This window comes from Physeter macrocephalus, chromosome 1 (genome assembly GCF_002837175.3).
Source record: "Physeter macrocephalus isolate SW-GA chromosome 1, ASM283717v5, whole genome shotgun sequence".
NCBI classification, from domain to species: Eukaryota; Metazoa; Chordata; class Mammalia; order Artiodactyla; family Physeteridae; genus Physeter; species Physeter macrocephalus.
In genome coordinates, this window is record NC_041214.2 from 90,990,559 (window position 1) to 91,009,897 (window position 19,339).

At 43.3% G+C, this 19,339-nt stretch overlaps 1 protein-coding gene across 1 annotated transcript in view; it reads left to right on the forward strand.

Annotated features, from left to right (window-relative positions):
• Positions 1 to 19,339, forward strand: part of MYLK (myosin light chain kinase) — a 184,635-nt gene that overhangs the window by 15,536 nt on the left and 149,760 nt on the right. The gene's annotated exons all lie outside the window — the stretch shown is intronic.

Sequence of the window (19,339 nt, forward strand, 5' to 3'; positions counted from 1 at the left end):
TGTGTTTAATTTTTTCCAATTTGATTACTATGTGTCTCAGTGTGTTTCTCCTTGGGTTTATCCTGTATGGGACTCTCTGAGCTTCCTGGACTTGGGTAGCTATTTCCTTTCCCATGTTAGGGAAGTTTTCAACTATAATCTTTTCAAATATTTTCTCGGGTCCTTTCTCTCTCTCTTCTCCTTCTGGGACCCCTATAATGCAAATGTTGTTGCATTTAATGTTGTCCCAGAGGTCTCTTAGGCCGTCTTCATTTCTTTTCATTCTTTTTTCTTTTTTCTGTTCTGTGGCAGTGAATTCCAGCATTCTGTCTTCCAGGTCACTTATCCGTTCTTCTACCTCAGTTATTCTGCTATTGATTCCTTCTCATGTATTTTTCATTTCAGTTATTGTATTGTTCATCTCTGTTTGTTCTTTAATTCTTCTATATCTTTGTTAAACATTTCTTGCATCTTCTTGATCTTTGCCTCCATTCTTTTTCTCAGGTCCTGGATCATCTTCACTATCATTATTCTGAATTCTTTTTCTGGAAGGTTGCCTATCTCCACTTCATTTAGTTGTTTTTCTGGGATTTTATCTTGTTCCTTCATCTGGTACATAGCCCTCTGCCTTTTCATCTTGTCTGTCTTTCTGTGAATGTGGTTTTTGTTCCACAGGCTGCAGGATTATAGTTTTTCTTGCTTCTGCTCTGTTGCCAGTTATGAGTTTGCTTTTTCCCTAGCCACTTTCATGTTAAAAGAGGGAAAGCTATAGATGGGCAGGAAGAGCCTCGTGACATTTCTTGTCCCCGCCCACTTTCTATGCTTTGGTATCCTGCCCAGGGTCTGTAGGAGTTTGAGTTTGTGATCTTGTCATTAATGTCCAATAGAAGATCTAAAAATCAAAAAAGGACTGGTGAGAGGGAGGCAGTGTAAGCCAGTGAAATTTCTCATCATTCATAGTGGGAATCCACTAAGTGCTCTCTAAATTCTTAAATCAAGAAAGAGACCCAGAGTATATTACCTAGAATTACAGAGTTTAATGATAAGAAGAATGGAAAGATGATTTCAGTGGTTATATCTGGAAAATGATATTATTCCAGGGAGGGGAAAGAGGAGAGGGGAGGAAACCTTTCATCATTTTATACCTTCAACTTTCACCTTTTACCTTGTACACATTCTTACAGCTTGAAATTTTTTAACAGTAGAAAGGAAGTACTTCTGTAATTTCTTAAAAACACAATAAAATTGCCTATAAAAAGACTTGGTATATCTATCTGAGTTCAATGTCCAGATTCTATTTGATAAATGGTCAAAGATTAATACACTGTTTACACTGAAAGGAACATAAAGTTTAAGTGTGGAAAAATATATAGCACTGCATCAAAATACATTATCCAGCACTGCCAGCAACTAGACAAATGGAAATTAAAATACCTTTAAAATATTTATGTACCTGAAAAGCTAGCAACGCAAAAGATGCCAAAAGCCCACTGTTGGTGCTTTGAGGAAACAGGTGAAACAAGAAACCATGCCAGGAGCACCGATTGTTGGTTCAGCCTTTTTGGGGCCCAGACTGGCAGAATGTTACAGGCATGGTAAAACTGATGTGCTTTGCCAAGAATTCTGCTTTTGGCACTATAAGTTAACTCTTAAAGAAGAAGGAGAAAGTAGATGGTACTAGTATGTTCAGAGCATTATTTAAAATGACAAAAAGGAATTCGTTTGTGCTCAAAAGGAGGTACTTAAACACATCATTTGGGGAGCTATACCCCTAAATGGAAACATGTGTGCATAACACAAAGTGGAAAGAGAAGTAGAGTATGGACTCTGTGCAGTGGGAGCACTGGCATCTAAAAGCATCTACGTGTTCACTACCTAAAATTAGAAGAGGAATCGGAACCATGTAAATAGAATTTTTTTTTGTTGTAAGTTCTCCATGTGTCTGTGTTTTTTAATTTTGCGGTGACAGTTTACCTCTCAGGGAAGAGAAGACTGTGCTTGGTGGATACAGCTGTTTCTACTAATAAGGGCTTTGGGCCTCTATTATTTTAACATGTTTCCAATTACTTGACTGTCTGCTTTGAAATGGAAACAAAATTGTGTGGCAAAATGAGCCCTGAGAGGTGGAGACACCAGATTCGGCTTTTCCTATTCTCTGTGTTTGCTCATGGTGGCCCGAGGGACAGGTGTGCAGCTCCAGTTTGGCGTTCATCAGTGGGCATCTATATGAGCATGGGAGAGCTTGTGCAGGCCTGGTGTTTTTTTACATAGATACAATTTCTGTGGAACCTGAGATGTTCACATTCCTTGTAATGTACAACTTCCTTCCAAATTTAAATGAAGTTAATTAAGATACAACTTTCTTTAAAGTTGGCCAACATGAGTTGAGTTTCCTCTGTGCTCTGGATCCTGGGACTAAAAAGAAAGAGAAAACGTGATCACGATCCTTAGTGATCTTGCAACTAATGGATTATCAATTTTGGTAATGGAGAATTAAACTTTTCCCCCTCTCTGAAGCCTTTTCCAGATCCTCTAGTCCATTGTATTCTTTTCCATTGCCACATTCTAGGAGGGTTATATTCTACAAGTTAGGATTTGATTGGATGGATAACATAATATATTGTGGAAAGAACACTGGACTGGGGTTCAGGTTCCTATGAAGCTGCCTTAAAACTTTCAACCAACCACCAAACCTCCCTGAGTCTCAGATTCCTCCGTATAATAAATTTAGATGACCCTTAAGGCCCTTTGCAATCTGAAGTTCTATGATTTATATATTGTACTGTTTGTTCCCTATTTCACATGTCTGATTTTTAAAAAATGTGTCTCGGTCCCAGCTCCTGGTAGGTGCCCAGTAATAGGAGATTATTTGTTCAGTCTGTGGATTTTCTAAATTTTAATCTCTTGCATCATTAATGTTCTGCTTTTATATAAGGTCGATTTTGAGTGTTTGGATTTGATTCATTTACCTTGTGTTTATTGAGCACTTTACCATGAGCCAGGTACTGTTTTAGCTGGTCAGAACCAGACGTTTTTAAGGAGGGCTGTATCAGCTTCTGAGGACTGTATTATTTGGGATCCACAAGTAGGGTTGGGAGTTGCACCAAATAATCTTGACAGTTGTTCCCATATTTAACATATTATTATTTTATTCAGTTCCAACATCTTGGGGTTGGAGATCTCTTTAAAGATTTTTTGATGTGGACCATTTTTAAAGCCTTTATTGAATTTGTTACAGTATTGCTTCTGTATTATGTTTTGTTTTTTTGGCCACAAGGCATGTGGAATCTTAACTCCCCGACCAGGGATCAAACCCTCACCCCCTGCTTTGGAAGGCGAAGTCTTAACCACTGGACCGCCAGGGAAGTCCCTGGAATTCTCTTTATATTTTGTTCTGATCATGTCTTATTTTAAAATTGAGATATAATTGACATATAGCATTATATTTGTCTCAGGAGTACAACATAATCATTCAATGTTTGTGTAAATTGCAAAGTGATCGCCACAATAAGTCTAGTTAACATCCATCACCATACAGTTATAAATTTTTTTTCTTGTGATGAGAATCTTTAAGATCTACTCTCATCACTTTTCAAATGTGCAGTACAGTACTATTAACTATAGTCACCATGCTGTACATTACATCTCCAGGACTTTTTTTTTTTTTTGCGGTACGCGGGCCTCTCACTGTCATGGCCTCTCCCGTTGCGGAGCACAGGCTCCGGACGCGCAGGCTCAGCGGCCATGGCTCACGGGCCCAGCCGCTCTGCGGCACGCGGGATCTTCCCGGACCGGGGAACGAACCCATGTCCCCTGCATCGGCAGGTGGACTCTCAACCACTGTGCCACCAGGGAAGCCCCTCCAGGAATTTTTAATTTTACAACTGGAAGTTTATAGCTTTTGACTCCCTTCACCTATCTCAAATCATTCCCCCACCCATACCCCAGCAACCAGTTCTCTGTTCCACATGTAAGTGAGATCATACAGTATTTGTCTTTCTCTGTCTGACTTATTTCTCTTAGCTTAATACCCTCCAGGTCCATTCATGTCACAAATGACAGGATTTCCTTTTTTTTTTATAGCTGAGTAATATTCCATTATATATATGTATATATATATATATATATATATATATACCACATTTTCTTTATCCATTCATCCATCAATGGATGGATTTTTAATAATACACCATTCATTTGCATAACACGTTATAATGTACAAAGCCCTTCTAGGTTTGTTAGAAGATAGAAAGTGCTATATCACCCTGTGTCCCATTTCTAAGCTCTTGGGAAAGAATAGGCAGGCTAAAATGGAATGAAATGTAGGATTGGAGGCCCAGTGACTCCCAGAGCACAGTGCTCTCAGGGAGAACTAGACTGAAGAATGATGCCGGGTCTCTGATCACCTTCTGTGAGTCGAATCTGCCCATCCACTAGTGGACAGCAGAGCTGAAGAATGGCTGGCACCCCTTGAGGGGTGAGAGCCCACCCATCGGGCGGGGTTAACCTGCTAGGGCTCCCGGGTGCTCCTCACTCAGCCCCATCCAGACATCATCTTCTGCAAGGTTCTTCTCTGAGCTCTTCTTCTTGGCCCAGAGCCTTCCATGGTTTGGGGTCCAGGCTCCCTGCCTGGCATTCAGTGTTGTCCACAGTGTGGGCCAGTCCCCTGGGCCAGTGCTTTTCCCAACCACCCTACGACCTGAGCCCACCATTCCTGAGCAGGTCCTGGGCTTTGTCTCCCTGACTTCTGTCATATTTCTAACTGGAATCTAGACCCCAGATATATAAGTAATACCCAGGCTCTTTCAAAAGTCACTTCTACCAGGGAGCCCATCCTGCTTCTTCTCCCTGCCAGTTATGTTCTCCTTCCTTCAGAATCACCTGGAGCTTTCTTATACTGTATATCTTTGGCTTTATGTTCTGCTCTTTCAAAAGTCACTTCTTCTACCAGGGAGCCCATGCTTCTTCTCCCTGCCAGTTATGTTCTCCTTCCTTCAGAATCACCTGGAGCTTTCTTATACTGTATATCTTTGGCTTTATGTTCTGGTTATTTATGTGCTTGCCACTAGAATGAGAGCTCTTGAAGGGCCATTTCTTACTCATTTTTGTATTCTTCATAGCATCAAGGATGGTACCCTGCCATGGCAGGTATTCAACAAGGTGTAGTTAGATCATAGCTAACAAGGATTTGAATTTAAATACAACTGCAGTCAGCTTAGTGATACTAAAATCCCATCCTTTGCAAACTTCTTTGCTTGGCAGTTTGCTGGTCATCATAGGGAGCTGGATTGTCTCAGGACCAATGGTGTGACACTAGCAGGAGGGTTGGGCTGGTGGTCATATACCTGGGTCTTTGTCTCTAACTTGCTCTGACCTCTGGACTTTAGTTTCCTCATTTATAAATAAAGAGGTTGGACCAGATGGCTCTGATGCCTTTTCCTGCTCTAACATTCCATGATTCCATAAACATAAAATTTAAATAAGATTTTGGAGTAGAGACCTAGTGGTTTTATTAGTGTGCCCACCAGCTGACCCCCAGTGCTACATGAAGTTGCGACACTCAGGAAGGCTGGCCTGAGTGGGTGGTTTACTGGTGAACTCAGTTCAGCAAACAGTAGCTCTCTGCAGGGTGTTAGGTGCACCTGGGGTAAAAAGATGACAGAGAGGACCAGGAGACCATCCTGTCTCTCCATTCAAAGAGATTCACACTCTCAGTCAGCTGAGGCCGTGAATTGGCCCCTCTGCACTCATTCCACACACACGTCCCAGATGACTGGGACGCCATCTGGGAAGGTGGGATGTCAGACCCGATGGCTCCGTCGGGGTCGCTCCTGGTCCTGCGCCTCTGCTCAGGGACACTCTGAAGTGAGAGCGGGTGGGGCACCGTGTCAGTGAATAGATGCTGTGTCCTGACAGGGCTGGCTGAGTGGTGTGAGAATGAGGAATAAGCCCAGTCTTCTTCTCTCACTGGATGGCACACTGGGTCCCTGAGCGGCTCCTCTAAGAGGTGCAGGCCCGTCCCCCTCAGAAAACTCCTGCGGGATTCAGGGCAGGCTGAGGCCGCGGGAGCAGGGTGGGAGGCTGCGTGGACGGCGGCGGGGGAGGCTTGTCTGTGGAGTGTGAGGGTCTTGGCTCGCCCGGCCCCCCAGCCCTGGAAAGCCTGACAGGGGAGTGAAAAATGAGCCTGGAAGAGCTGGAGCCAGGAAGGCAAGGAAAAGCAAATCAAATCTGGATCCTGATTTTACAGGCATGAGGCCGAGGGAGCCAGGCACCTGGACATACTTTCCACAGCCTGTCATGCTGGCCTCACCTCATCCGTGAGCAGTGCAGGGAAGCCGGGGCAGTGGAGGCCAGTTTCCCGGGCTGCGGCCCTCACAGCCAGGCCACTCGGGGCCAGGCGCCACCACAGTCAGTGCCATCCCCTGTGGGGCCAGAGGACGGGGAGACTTGCCATAGTTAAGTCCAGAGAGGAGAGGGGAGACACTGGTTTCTGGAAGTGACGAACATAATGACGTAAAACTGGTGGGTCCCACACACATGTAAGGAACGCTGGTGCCTGATTAATGACTTACCTGGGGCAAAGCTCTTATAATAAAGTCAAATCAGTCACCTCCCCATCCTCACCCCTTCCTTTTTAACAGCCAGAGCATGACTTTTTTGGAGTTTGGGGTAAAAATCTGGATACCTAGGTGCCTAAGTCATTGGTAGAGACCCTGTGTAGAGAGTGTGTCTCAAAGTGGGGTCCATCAGAAGCCACTGGGGTGCTTGGAGTTTCCCATCCCAGCCCCACTGCGGTGAGACCACGGGGTCTGCATCTGAGCACACCGGCCCTACACGGGCTCTTCTCCGCACCACTGATGTGAAATCATTGGTCTCAGGAGGTAGAAGCGCGGGTCACGGCTACAGGTCTCAGCTGCACGTGGGTGGGGCTGAGGCTGTGGGGCAGGAGGGGACCCGACTTGCGTGCGCCGCGTAGTTTACTTCTGGGCATGATGTGTCTGATGGTCTCGGGTCAAGGGAAGATGTTCTCTTTATTGCTCGAGCACAGGGTTGACTCACAGAGATCAGTGGTTCTCAAGGATGTACTCTCTCTTTATGAACTGTATGTACATAGTGCTTTATACATTAAAAAGAGTAAAGTTTTTTGCCCCCTTCTCCCCAAACCAATTTTCATCCCCTTGGGGGTGATATTGCCCTTGTGTAAGTTAAATTTTATAATGCTTTGAATCCTTTACTGGCATAGAGGTGAGAGATCAGAAAAGAGCAAAGGGAAAATATGAGGAGGGAATAATAGACCTGGGATAAGACGAGCACACAGAAATGAGTGTTGTACAGTCTTGTAGAGTTGATGGAGATGGGTTTCAGATGTGACGATAAGCTTCCTAAAAATCATGATCAGGTACAAGACCCATTTTGTCCTTCAAAAGTAAGCTCATTTACTCAGGAGATGTAATCACAGGACATAACTAGTAGGAGCTCTCCTGTGGTATGTACTTGGAGATATGTGCACATTTCCTGTGTGTAAATAAGGGGAACTATCTCGATTTTAAAGGCAGTGAGAGATGCTACTGGGCAGAAGCGTGGAGGACCCTGGCTTTGTCGTTGTTCTCTGCTCTGCGATCCCCTCGTCCTCAGAACTCAGATCACCCAGCCATTTGCTCTTCTTTGTTCCTAATCCAGCTCAGGCCACCCCCCAGTTGCTCCACACCTCATCTCCCCGTGGCCCTGAGCTCTCTGTTCTACATTTGGTGATGCTCCCTGGACCTTTCAGTTCCCCCTAGTCAGGTGAGAGGCATGATCTCTCCAAGGTTTCACGGGTTAGAGGGATGGGTAGGGAGATGGGACTCCAGCTGTGGCAGAATGTGGGTGAATGCCTCTGGGAGGCCTAGTTCATCTTGCCTTCTTCAGGGAGCAATGGTCAACCCTGTGCTTGTAAACATGGCCTTGCCAGGGCTTAAATGGTCATAAAATGTAGTGTAGGGAACCAAGAACCTCCATGCCGTAGGGCAATGGGAGGAGTAGAAAGAGCACAGCCTTTAAGATCTGTTCTCTAAGCTCTATAGTGAGCAGGGAATAACAATAAATAATAATAATTGCTGCCTCACAGCGTTATTGGTTGGAGAGTTGATGTCAACACACAGTACTTCCCTAATAAAGTGGTAGGCATTATACTAGTAACATGATCAGGATCACTAATCTGCCCATAGCACCACTCTAAAAATCATTTATACTGTCCTAAAACCACCTAAAAATTGTTTATACTGTTTTGTATCCTACCTTTTCTCACCCCACATATCATTTTTCAAGTCACTCTGTCAATATAATTTTAATGGGTAATATTCCATTAAATTTGATATGCTACAGTTTACTGAATCATTCGTCCATTGGTAGTTCTCTAGATGGTTTCCAGTATTTCCTTTTACAAATAAGTTTTGGTGAACATCTTATACATGAAGCTTTCAATTCAATAATTAATATTACTTCCTTGGGGTTGATTAGTTTGCAGTAGAGGGACAAAGGCTTTGGGCATTTTAAAGCTCTAGTGCTTTCCAAAAGGCTGGTCTTTGGCTTGACATCTCTGCTTCACCTGTGAGATACAAACTTAGTGTGTCAGTTTGTCTCCAGCTTCTTCCTGCCTCAGCTCACAGCCTGGTTCTTTTCTGTATCTGCCAGACTGCTCTCTGAGCCAGAATCCTTCTCTAGGCCCCAGTCTGCATCTGCTTCTGCCTTAACCTCCTAGTGCCAGCTTCCTTGACACTGACTGACAAACGGATGGGCTAGATCTCATAGTTTCAGGCTCAGAGATTCCACCAACCACATAGGGTCAAGTCTTGAACTACTCCTTGTTTTTCTTTTTCTCTTTTCTTCTCCACACATCAGGTCCTGGCCCAAATATTTACTAATTTTAATCTTCCCCTTTGAATCATATCCTTATTCAGAGTATATTTGTCACTTTGTCTTCATTGGATCCCAGAGGAGGGGCCCTTAGAGGTGGATACTGTCTCCCCCAGTAGAAAGGGGCTTCCTAAGATAGGGGCCAGGCCAACGGTACTGACTCTAACATAGGTGTGCAGCAGATACGGGGCTAGGTCCTATGAGCAGGAAAACCCTGAAGACTCGGTTCTTGTTCACTAAGCATTGATGCAGCCTGATTAAGGAGGTAAAGTGTGTGTGTGTGTGTGTGTGTGTGTGTGTGTGTGCGTGTGCACTTGTCTTATAAGATTTCCTTTGTTGAATCTGTCTTCTCCATCTCCTCTCTGAGAGTAGATACTCCCTGAGTCAAGACTAGTTCATAATCATCTGTGTATCTCTTACAAATGACTAGCGCAGTACCGGGGAAGGGTGCTTTGCAAGCTTTTGTCAAGTGAGTGAATGAACAAACCCTCCTCAGTAAATAAGACCTGATGCCCTTTGGTCAGAGTATAAAATACTATAAAATATGTGATAAAAGCTATTGGCAAGAAGCACTCAGAAGACCTCATGGAGAAGGTGGGATCCATCTTAGGTCATTCGAGGAGTCACTAATTTATTCAATTACAAAATAAGGCTGTGGTGCTTAAATCTTGCCAAAAGACCAGATGGTCTTAGAATAGCTTTTTGATACGTGGAATTTCTTTGCCCACAATCCTATTTGACCTCTTTGGAAGGCTGTAGTGGAAAAAGCATGAATTGGGGATCTTGTACAAATGACTTATCTTCTTTGAACTTCATTTTTATTACCTGTAAAATTAGCAGAGTAATGCTGACCTTCCAGGGCCATTGGGAGGATTAAATGAAATGATGTGTATAATGTGGCTTGTACATCGTGAGGCCAAATGTTCAACCCCTCCATCCTTGTGTAGCAGGAGGAGGCATAGTAATGGCCTCGGGAAGCCTGTGCTGTGGTCTCTGCTGACCCCGCAAAAGCGCTGTAACCCCAGCCCGACCTGCTGGTAGGTTGCTTAGGAGAGGAGCTAAGAAGTGACAGGAAAAAGGTTTCATGTGCAGTTCATGAGTTAAGAGAATATTACTTAATTGTGGGTTTGATGGAAAACATTATGTGAGGTTGGTTCAGATCTTTCCAGAGGTCTGCCAGCAACCTCAGAAGTGGAGCCTTATTGAAAACAGCTGGGGAGGAGGCTGGCGCCCAGCCTCCCCTTGCTTTTCCATGCCCAGAACTGTCTCGCTCCATGGATGGAGCTCAGCCCCAGGACTCTGCCAAGGCCCTGGCAGCCTCAGCTGGGGATGGGCAGTGGCTCTGCTCAGGATCAGACTCCAGCTCAGAGGTTGAAACCAGTTAAACCTGAGAGAGGATTTGGCCAGGACCACCAGTCGCTATTTCACTCAAGGCTTGGAGTTAACCACTGACTTGCATCCTTGCAGGATGAGTTATCCAATGCGAGGTTCTCTGGACGGGGGTGTGGGGTGTGGGCTGTCTCCTGGGTGAGTGACGGATGGACTTCATTGTCCTTTGAAGTCCTTTCAGTAGTCCTGCTGGACACCAGCTAGGGAGTGAGCACACTGTTCTAAGCTCCCATTCAGAAGCCTCCTGCCCTCTGCTGCAAAGGGCCTTCCATGGAGAATGCTGCCAGCTCTGCTACAGCCACAGCCCATTTGGTCTTATTCCAGCTGGTCACCAGCCGTGCTGATTTCAGCTGGATTTTCTTACAGACAAGTATGGCGTGCCATTCCCTCAGTCTTCCTTTCTGAGGGGACTTTTAGTCACAGCCTTTCTCTTTTTTATTTACTTTCCAAAAAATGGGCTCCTAGAAAATTTGCATAATTTGAACTTCAGTAAGTTAGGTTTTTAAATGTTTTTTTTTGTTGTTCAAGAAGGTAAAATATATTCACTGTAAAAAAAAAATGGAAATACAGAAAAGTATAGAAAAGAAAACAATCCCACCACCAAAGAAAGAAGCTGTTTATATTCTTATATATTTCCTTTCAAGTTTTCTTCTTTTATAACAGGAGGAGCATATATGTTTATTAAACACCATATTATACATATTAAATAACTGTAGTTTTATAAGTTGCCTTTTTATGTAAATTAATATTTAATTAATGTTTTCTTGTGTGCTGCAAGATTATAATTTTTAATAGCTGTATAGTATTTCATCCCATCTTTGTACCATAATTATTTAAATTTAATTAATTTATATGCCTTAGAACAATTCTTGAAACAGATTTATTACACTCTCAGCCCATAATTGTTCAATTAAATTTTTCTTCTAAAAATAACTTAGAGCAAGAGAATCATTTATACATATTCAAAAACAGAACTCATCCATATTCTCCAGTGTTCCATGGAAGGAAAAGCTGGTCCAATGGAACAGATGTGACAAAAGGTATGCTTCCTATTTTGGCTTCTCTGTTTTAATGAGTAGAGTAAATCCTTTTGCTGTTTTCATCTTGGTTTCAACATCCTGTCAGTATCCTTTTATCCTCTAAATTGATCTGGCATCCAAAATTGATCTTTTGCATTCAAAAAATGAATATTTCAAAGCTTTGCAGTTTCCTTCCTTTAAACAGTGCTGACAGAATTTTCCTTCTGGGACATGATGGTGTTCCCGCCACTGTAGCCATGACCAGCTTCCATCCCCAGTGGCTACCATCTGGCTGGATAGTTATTTTAAATAGACTAAGTTTTGGACATTTAGATTTATAATATTTGCTCTTTTAAATAACTTAAACTTACATCCATCATCATGGACAACTTCGATAATTCCTAAGGCAGATATTAGACTTATTGAATCTTTTAAAGTCTTTTGATAGCTATTTCCAAGTTGTTAAGACAGCCTTGTAAGATCACCATTACTATGTTAATTTCATAGGTAAGAAAAATGAAGTTCAAATTGTAACTCTCACATCACCAGTGTTTAAGAATTTAATATTCCCATACTCTTATAAGCACTGGTTATCACTTTACCTATTAAATTAACAAACTTTAATAATGAAAAAATTACATTTTATTTCACATTTGCTTGATCACTTTTTTTTTAACATCTTTATTGGAGTATAATTGCTTTACAATGGTGTGTTAGTTTCTGCTGTATAACAAAGTGAATCATCTATACATATACATATATCCTCATATCTCCTCCCTCTTGCGTCTCCCTCCCACCCTCCCTATCCCACCCCGCTAGGTGGTCACAAAGCACCAAGCTGATCTCCCTGTGCTATGTGGCTGCTTCCCACTAGCTATCTATTTTACATTTGGTAGTGTATATATGTCCATGCCACTCTCTCACTTCGTCCCGGCTTACCCTTACCCCTCCCCGTGTCCTCAAGTCCATTCTCTACTTCTGCATTACTTGATCACTTTTAAATTAAACGTTTTTTTATATGTTTGGCTGTCTCATGAACTTCTTGTCCATACCCTTTACTTTTTTCTTTGTGTACTCGTTTTCCTTAGTTATACAAACTTTTTATGTATTAAGAACTTCCACCTTTGTTTTCTGTATGTAATTCAAATAATTTTCATTCGTTTACCTTTTAATTTTGGTCATAACTTTACTTTTGTACAAAAGTTTTAAATTTAAGTGGCTAAATATCTTTATAGTTTCTGCCATTGTTATCATACTTGGAATCTCTAAGATTATATATGCATTTTTTTCTAGCTTTTTTTTTTAACTTTTAACATTTTAATCAAAATGGATGTTTCTCTGTGTAGTGTGAGGTAGGGATCTTAAATGTGATTTTTTAAAAAATGATCCATATTTACTTAATAATTCATTCTTTTCTCATTCATTTGAAGGCACTTTTATCATGTACTAAAGTCACATGTATAGAGATTGTTTTTGGATTTTCTGGACTGTTTTATTAATCAATGTATGTATTTTTGTATCTGAACCAAGACGGTTAACATTTTAATATTATAGCTTTTTAATATTTCCATATTTAATAGTATAATCCCACTGATTATTTTTAACCCAAGGACAAGTATTTTTCTTTATTTATTCAAGACTTCTCATATGTTGTTTAGAAAGTTTTGAAACTTTCATTACATAGATCCTTGCACATCTTAAGTTTATTCCTAGATGAAGTGTGTGTGTGTGTGTGTGTGTGTGTGTGTGTGTGTGTGTGTACCTTTTCTAACTGGTAATAGCTACTAGATTTGAAAACAATCTTGCTTTTTGAGTAGCTGGTTTATAACTGGCTAAAGCCAGTATCAGAGGTATATTCATAGTCTTTAATGTTTTTATTATAGAACAAAAAATACTAAAAAATAATGAACCAATTATTCAACTCATAAAATCAAATAATAGAACAAACCAAAGGAGACCATTTCTTTTATTTATATAAAAGACATGAGTTCATTACAAAGTAGAAAAATGATATTAATGAATATGTTTAAGGACTAGTCTTGGAAATAGGAAATAGGCAAGGCCAACCAGACCAACCAGAGAAAAATAGGAAATATAAATAGAATTTAGAAATGAGACTCTAACCACAGATCTGGAGTTGACAAAATGAGATTTCCGTGTTCAACTCTGATAATACATTTGGAAATCTTGAAAGAAATGTATTTTTTCTAAGAAAATAGGAACTACCAAAATTGACTAAAAAAAGAAATTGGAAACCTGAAAAGTTCAGTGGAAGAAATTAGAAGATTGAGGAAACATCTCCTGAAAACATGCTGGATCCACATAGTTTTGTGGGTGAGTTCATTAAACCCTTTAAGGAACAGATCGTTCCAAGCTCTGTATTCATAGCACAAAGGTTATTTATAGCATAAATGTAATGTTTCTTTCAAGTTCTCTCTCACCTTTATGCATTCAGCTCTGTTAATTTCTTAGAAGACTAGGATTTGGGGTGGAAGTCATCTTAGAGGGGATGAAGTTTCCCTGGACAGTATCCCAGCCAGATGGTTCTCCAGCCTCCTTGTGAAGACTTCTGGGGATGGAGATCTGTCATGTTACACTTGGTCCCTTTCATTGTTCAGGCATTGTTACCCTTCCTTGTATCAGCTTAAATCTGCCTAGATTTTGGACCTGTTCATCCCTGTTCTAGAGCTATGCAGCACATAGATTGTTTTACACAAGAGGTCTTTATATATTTGAAGACAGTTATGTCCTCCTTGTGGTGCGTTTTATTCCAGGCTAAATATACCTATTTCCATCAACTAGCCTTTATGTTCCTTCAGTAAACATCTGTTGAGCACCAGCAAGGTGCCAGCGGGGCAGAAGGCATGGTCATCACCTCACAGATCATGAGCCCCTTCATCCATGTCCAGTTAACCTGTGGCACCTGGCAGTGGTGGTCAGGCAGCATGCGACTACCCTCTCCTTGTTCACACACCATGCTCTGTAATATAGCTTAAGACTGAATGAAGTTTAGGAGACTCTTGCCAGCTCCTTTTACACATGAGCTGCCCCTGCCACTCTGATTTTGTCTAGCTGATGATTTAGAACCTTCACAGTATTTGTTCTCTGCTAACTTTCTGTTTATTTGGACATTTGTTCTTTAAGCATGTTGATTCTGTTAGCCTATGTGCCCCCAGTATTGATGCTAACTCTAGTTCTCATGAGCAGCTTTGCAGTCTTCGTTCAAGTAATTAATAAAAATGTTGGTGCAAAGGAGAAATATGAAGTCCTGGGACTTACCAGAGAGACCAGGTCATTGATGTAAAAATACTGGTTGATCACCTACTACGTGCCAAGGAGTTGGTGATTCACTGAAGAGCCAAACCTCTGTAGTTCTTTCCACAAGCAGTTATGGTCTAGTGCTATGAGACAGGCAAGAATAACTAAATATAGATGAATTATGAACTCTGATGAAACCCACTGAAGAAAGAACATGGGGTGCCCGGAAAGCATAACAGCATGACCTAGTTTGGGACATCAAGAAATGATAGTTGAGCTGGGACATAAAGATGGGAGAGGAGAAACATCAGCCAACCGTCCACTCAGTAGTAGATTTAGTAGTCCTGCTGGACATGGAGAGATCTTCAAAATAGGTAACATGTCTAGTTCCCCCTCTTAGGTAACTCACAGTCTTGTATGGAGTTATACTGAATGTGCCTGGAATAAACAAAAGCATAAGCTGTGTGATGGATAGTTGGTTGTTTCCAGCTTGGGCTATTATGAATAAAGCAGATGTAGACATTCATGTACAGAAAAAAAAAAAAGGCGTAACCTGTGTTACTGGCATAGGTGCTGTCATCTCAGATTGTTGTCAGCCATTCTGATTCAAAATATTCTCATTTTTTCCAGTAAAGTCATCCAAATATTCTTGGAGTTCCAGCGTTTTGATGTTGAGACTTTATAACACCAACTCCTCCTTGCACCTGGAGGTTGCCCATGAATCTCTTGTCAGATAATGTGTCCTGATTTTATATGGAAAGTATGGTCACTGTGCTTGCTGTAGGGCGAAAGAAATATGAAAGGTGATGTAATGGTGATTAGTTTGGCCCAGATTTTCTGGAACAGGCCTGATTTTAAACAGATAAATGTCTGCTTGTTTTTAAAATGCGGTCACTTTAGAGAATAGTGTAAGTTCTGAAAGCTGGACGGTGAGACAGATCAGAGGGAGCTGGATAATTGGGGAGACTCTCTATGGGGGAGTGAGTGGTTCTGGAGGAGGGGGCAGAGAGGGGGAGGGTGTGGTGTCTTGGAACTGCTCCGCTGTTGGTCCCACTAGCCGCATGTCTCTAAGGTATCTATCATGTTCACCTAATGGTGTATGGTGAGCGTTTTTTAAAAGGACAAAATTAGGAGGATAAATCGGATGTAGGACACATCCTGTAGACAAATAGAAACAGAGCTTTGCAGGAGGGAAATAACTGAGAATTGGTTGTATTGGCATTTAGCCCTGGCTGCAGGATATTTCTTTTCAGCTTTAAAAATAATACTATCTCTTTAGAGAGGGAGCATTGTCCCCAGTATACAGACTACAGGCATATCTAGAGAAGTAGGCCCTCTGTGGCCTAGGTGTGGGGTGAGGGCAGGGGCAGCAGTGGCCTGAGCCCTGAGTGGTGTCAGGGATCTTTGCCTGGGTGAGTCACGCGGGTCTGGTGTCCCAGCTGGGGAGCAGAGCTGAGGACTCTGACGCTGCTGTGGCCTGCATTTGTGGTTTGCATGTCTACTCTGGGGGCAGACCCTGCCAGGGGGAGCAAAATCAGCTCCAAAGAAGCTGAGGGCCAAGGCAGTGCTGGTTTTTTCCACTTCTCCCTGTCCAGCAAAAGGAAGGGAAAAACACCAACCTTGGAAATGGGGCCCCGGCCCTGGACCCAGCTGAGAGGCTCTTGACAGAAAACGGCTTTGGAATAAACACTGCTCTCACGCTTCCCTCCTGCCACTGAGAGTGATGGGCTCTGGACCCCAGACATGCCCCTTCCTTCTGGGCTGCAGACTGGCCTGCCTCCCCTTGGGATCTGGAGCGGGAATTCCCTGTCCTGCTCAGGCTACAGTGGGCCCCAGTGTCGGTGAAGCAGCTACCATGGGAAGGTGTCGGGTGAGAGGCAGAAAGTGTTTCCAGAATTCCCAGAGGCTAGGGTCTCCCTGAGAAGGTGAGAGTGGTGGCAGTAGAAAGAGTTAAGCTTTTCTAGGCTAGAGTGGATTCTTAGGGGCACAAGAAGTTTACAGACCCTTTAGTACCCAACCTGAAGCTGACCCTTTTTGCAACACAAAGTATGAACCAGGCCATCTTTTCAGCAGTCCTCTTCCCTGAAGGCACCCCAGAGGCACCATTCTTGCCTGTAAATTGCTTCTCCCTGCCACTTCCTGACACTCCCCCAGGGACTGGCAAACCCATTCTTACCTCTTCCCTGTTCCTCAGGCCTGGAGTTGTCTGTAGCCGACTTGCTCTAAGTCAGTAAAGACCTAACTTATTAGGGTGACCCCGGTGCCTGCCAGCACATCCACTCATGTTTAGCAGCTTCATGGACTGCACCTGGAATCCTCTGAGCTGGGTGGTCTGAGCAGTTACCCACACTGAGGCCGTGGCCAAGCCCAGCCTACAGACTCCTCGACGCTGCTGCTCTAACAGTGGCACCTATCGAATTTCTTACAGTACTCTGTGATTAGAAAGGAAAACGCATGCCCAGGCTTTCTGCAGACTGTTTACCCTCCTCCTTTCGCTAGGGATATTCTAGGACGTGGGGAGAAGGGCTATTTGGGCTACAAAGCTCCCAACACAGGAAACCCTCAAGCTTCTCTTGTAGCAGTCTGGGAAATGGGCTGGTTTTGATTCCTCTTGACCAGCCATGGGTTGGTCAGGCGGAAGCAGGCTCCACTGACCCTGAGCACACAGCTTTGGGGGCTGGGGAGGTATCCTAGCCTTCTAGCCAGTGATTATAGCTGGGCCCCAGCCCCCGTGGATCCCTGAGGATCACATACTTTAAAGGGACATTGGCAGGAGGGGGGGAAAGGAAAGTTTGGGTTTTGTTTTTACTAAATAACTGGGCAACTTTTCCCTCTATTTTTCCAGATGCTTCTTCAGAAAAGAAATGTCAGTGGTTCGGACTGGGAAGTCTAAATCTGCTTTAAATGTGTGTTTCCAACTAGGACTCAAACCCCTTTGGCGTTCCCTGCCGCCAACATGCCACCAGCAGACACCCATGCCACCACCGTGCCACTAGCACGCACAGGCTTGTTCACAATGAGGGTCCTGGCATTTGTTTCTGCTCTCTTTCCTGTGTCCCCTGGGGCCCTATGAGGGTCCTGGCATTTGTTTCTGCTCCCTTTCCTGTGTCTCCTGGGGCCCTGCCCTAAAATCCCTGAACGACAGCTTGTGCAAGAGCTGCACTGCATGCAACTCAGTTGGCAGGAGCAATGAATCAGGCAGAAGTGGCTGTGGAGCACTGCCCGGGTGACACTGGGATGTTTGTGGAGGGAGATTGGAGGAGGAGAAGGAGCCCCAGGGCTCCTCCCAGGCTGTGCTCCCACTGCCATGGCCTGGGATCCATCTCCGCTCACCTCTCCTTGAGCCCATCCCAGGGTGGGGACGCCGAGGGGCTGCCTCAAGGCTGGCAGAGCTACTGGGAACCATCTCCTGCCTAGTCAAACTTGAGTGGCTGGTTCTCACCTACCCAGCTCTATCCGCCGCCCCACCCCAGCTCCCTGGGGGCTGCCGCTGTATTGGGAGGCGACCGCCGGAGTCCTGCTCAGCTCACAGCAGCGGTACCACCATGGGGCTCCCCCCATCCTCCACGCGCTCCTTCAGTCCTCCGTCCACGCCTCTTCTGCGGCACTGACCGTGCGTGCTCTGGTCGATTGCATGCCCCTGTCATCCCGCAGGTGGGGACCCAATCCAGGGTAGAGTACCGGTTATCTTCATCTTATTTCCTGGCGTGGAGAGAAGACCTGTGTGGCAGGGGTACAGTGGGCAAGGATGGAGCGGGGAGAGAAATAGGCAGGGGCCAGGGCACACAGGGCCTTGTAAGCCATGGTAATTGGGTTTTATTCTTAGTACAGTGAGAAACCATTGGAAATTTTTAAAATAGAGGAGTGACTTTGGTCTGATTTACATGTTTTCAAACTTTTATTTCTTGATTTTAATACCTAACATAAAGCTATTGTACCAAAGGCAGTGTAGTATTTGGCAAAGGGGTAAACATACAGATAATTGAAACAGAGTTCAAAAATAGATCCACATATGTATGACTCACTGATCTTTTTTTATTGTGTAAAATATACATAGCAGAAAATTGACCATTTTAACCATGTTTTAAGTGTACGTACAGTTCAGTGGTATTAAATATATTCAAATGGGGTGCAACTAACACCACCACCCATTTCCCAAACTTTTTCCATCTTACAAAACGGAAATTCTGTACCTATTAAACACTAACTCCGTATTTCACGCCTCCTCCCAGCCCTGGCAACTACCATTCTATTTTCTGTCTCCATGAATTTCATCACACTAGGTCCTCATCTAAGTGGAATCATCTAAGTGTTTGTCCTTTTGTGACTGGCTTATTTCACTCAGCTTAATGTCCTCCAGGTTCATCCATGTTGTAGCATGTGTCACGATTTCCTTCCTTTTTAAGGCTGAATAATATTTCATTTTATGTATATATCACATTTTGTTTATCCAGGCATCCATTGATGGACACTTGGATTGCTTCCGCCTCTTGACTATGGGAATAGTGCTGCTGTGAACATGGGTGTACAAATATCTGTTCATGTCCCTCCTTTCGGTTCTTTTGGGTTTATACCCAGAAGTGGAATTGCTGAATTGTATGGTAATTCTATTTTTAATTTTGGGGGGAACCACCATACTGTTTACCATAGCAGCTATACCATTCTATATTCTCACCAGCAGTACACAGGGATTCCAGTTTCTCCACATCCTTGCTTATTTTCTGTTTTGTTGTTGTTGTTTTTATGATAACCATCCTTAAAATGAGGGTTTTTTTTGTTTTTTTTGTTTTGTTTTGTTT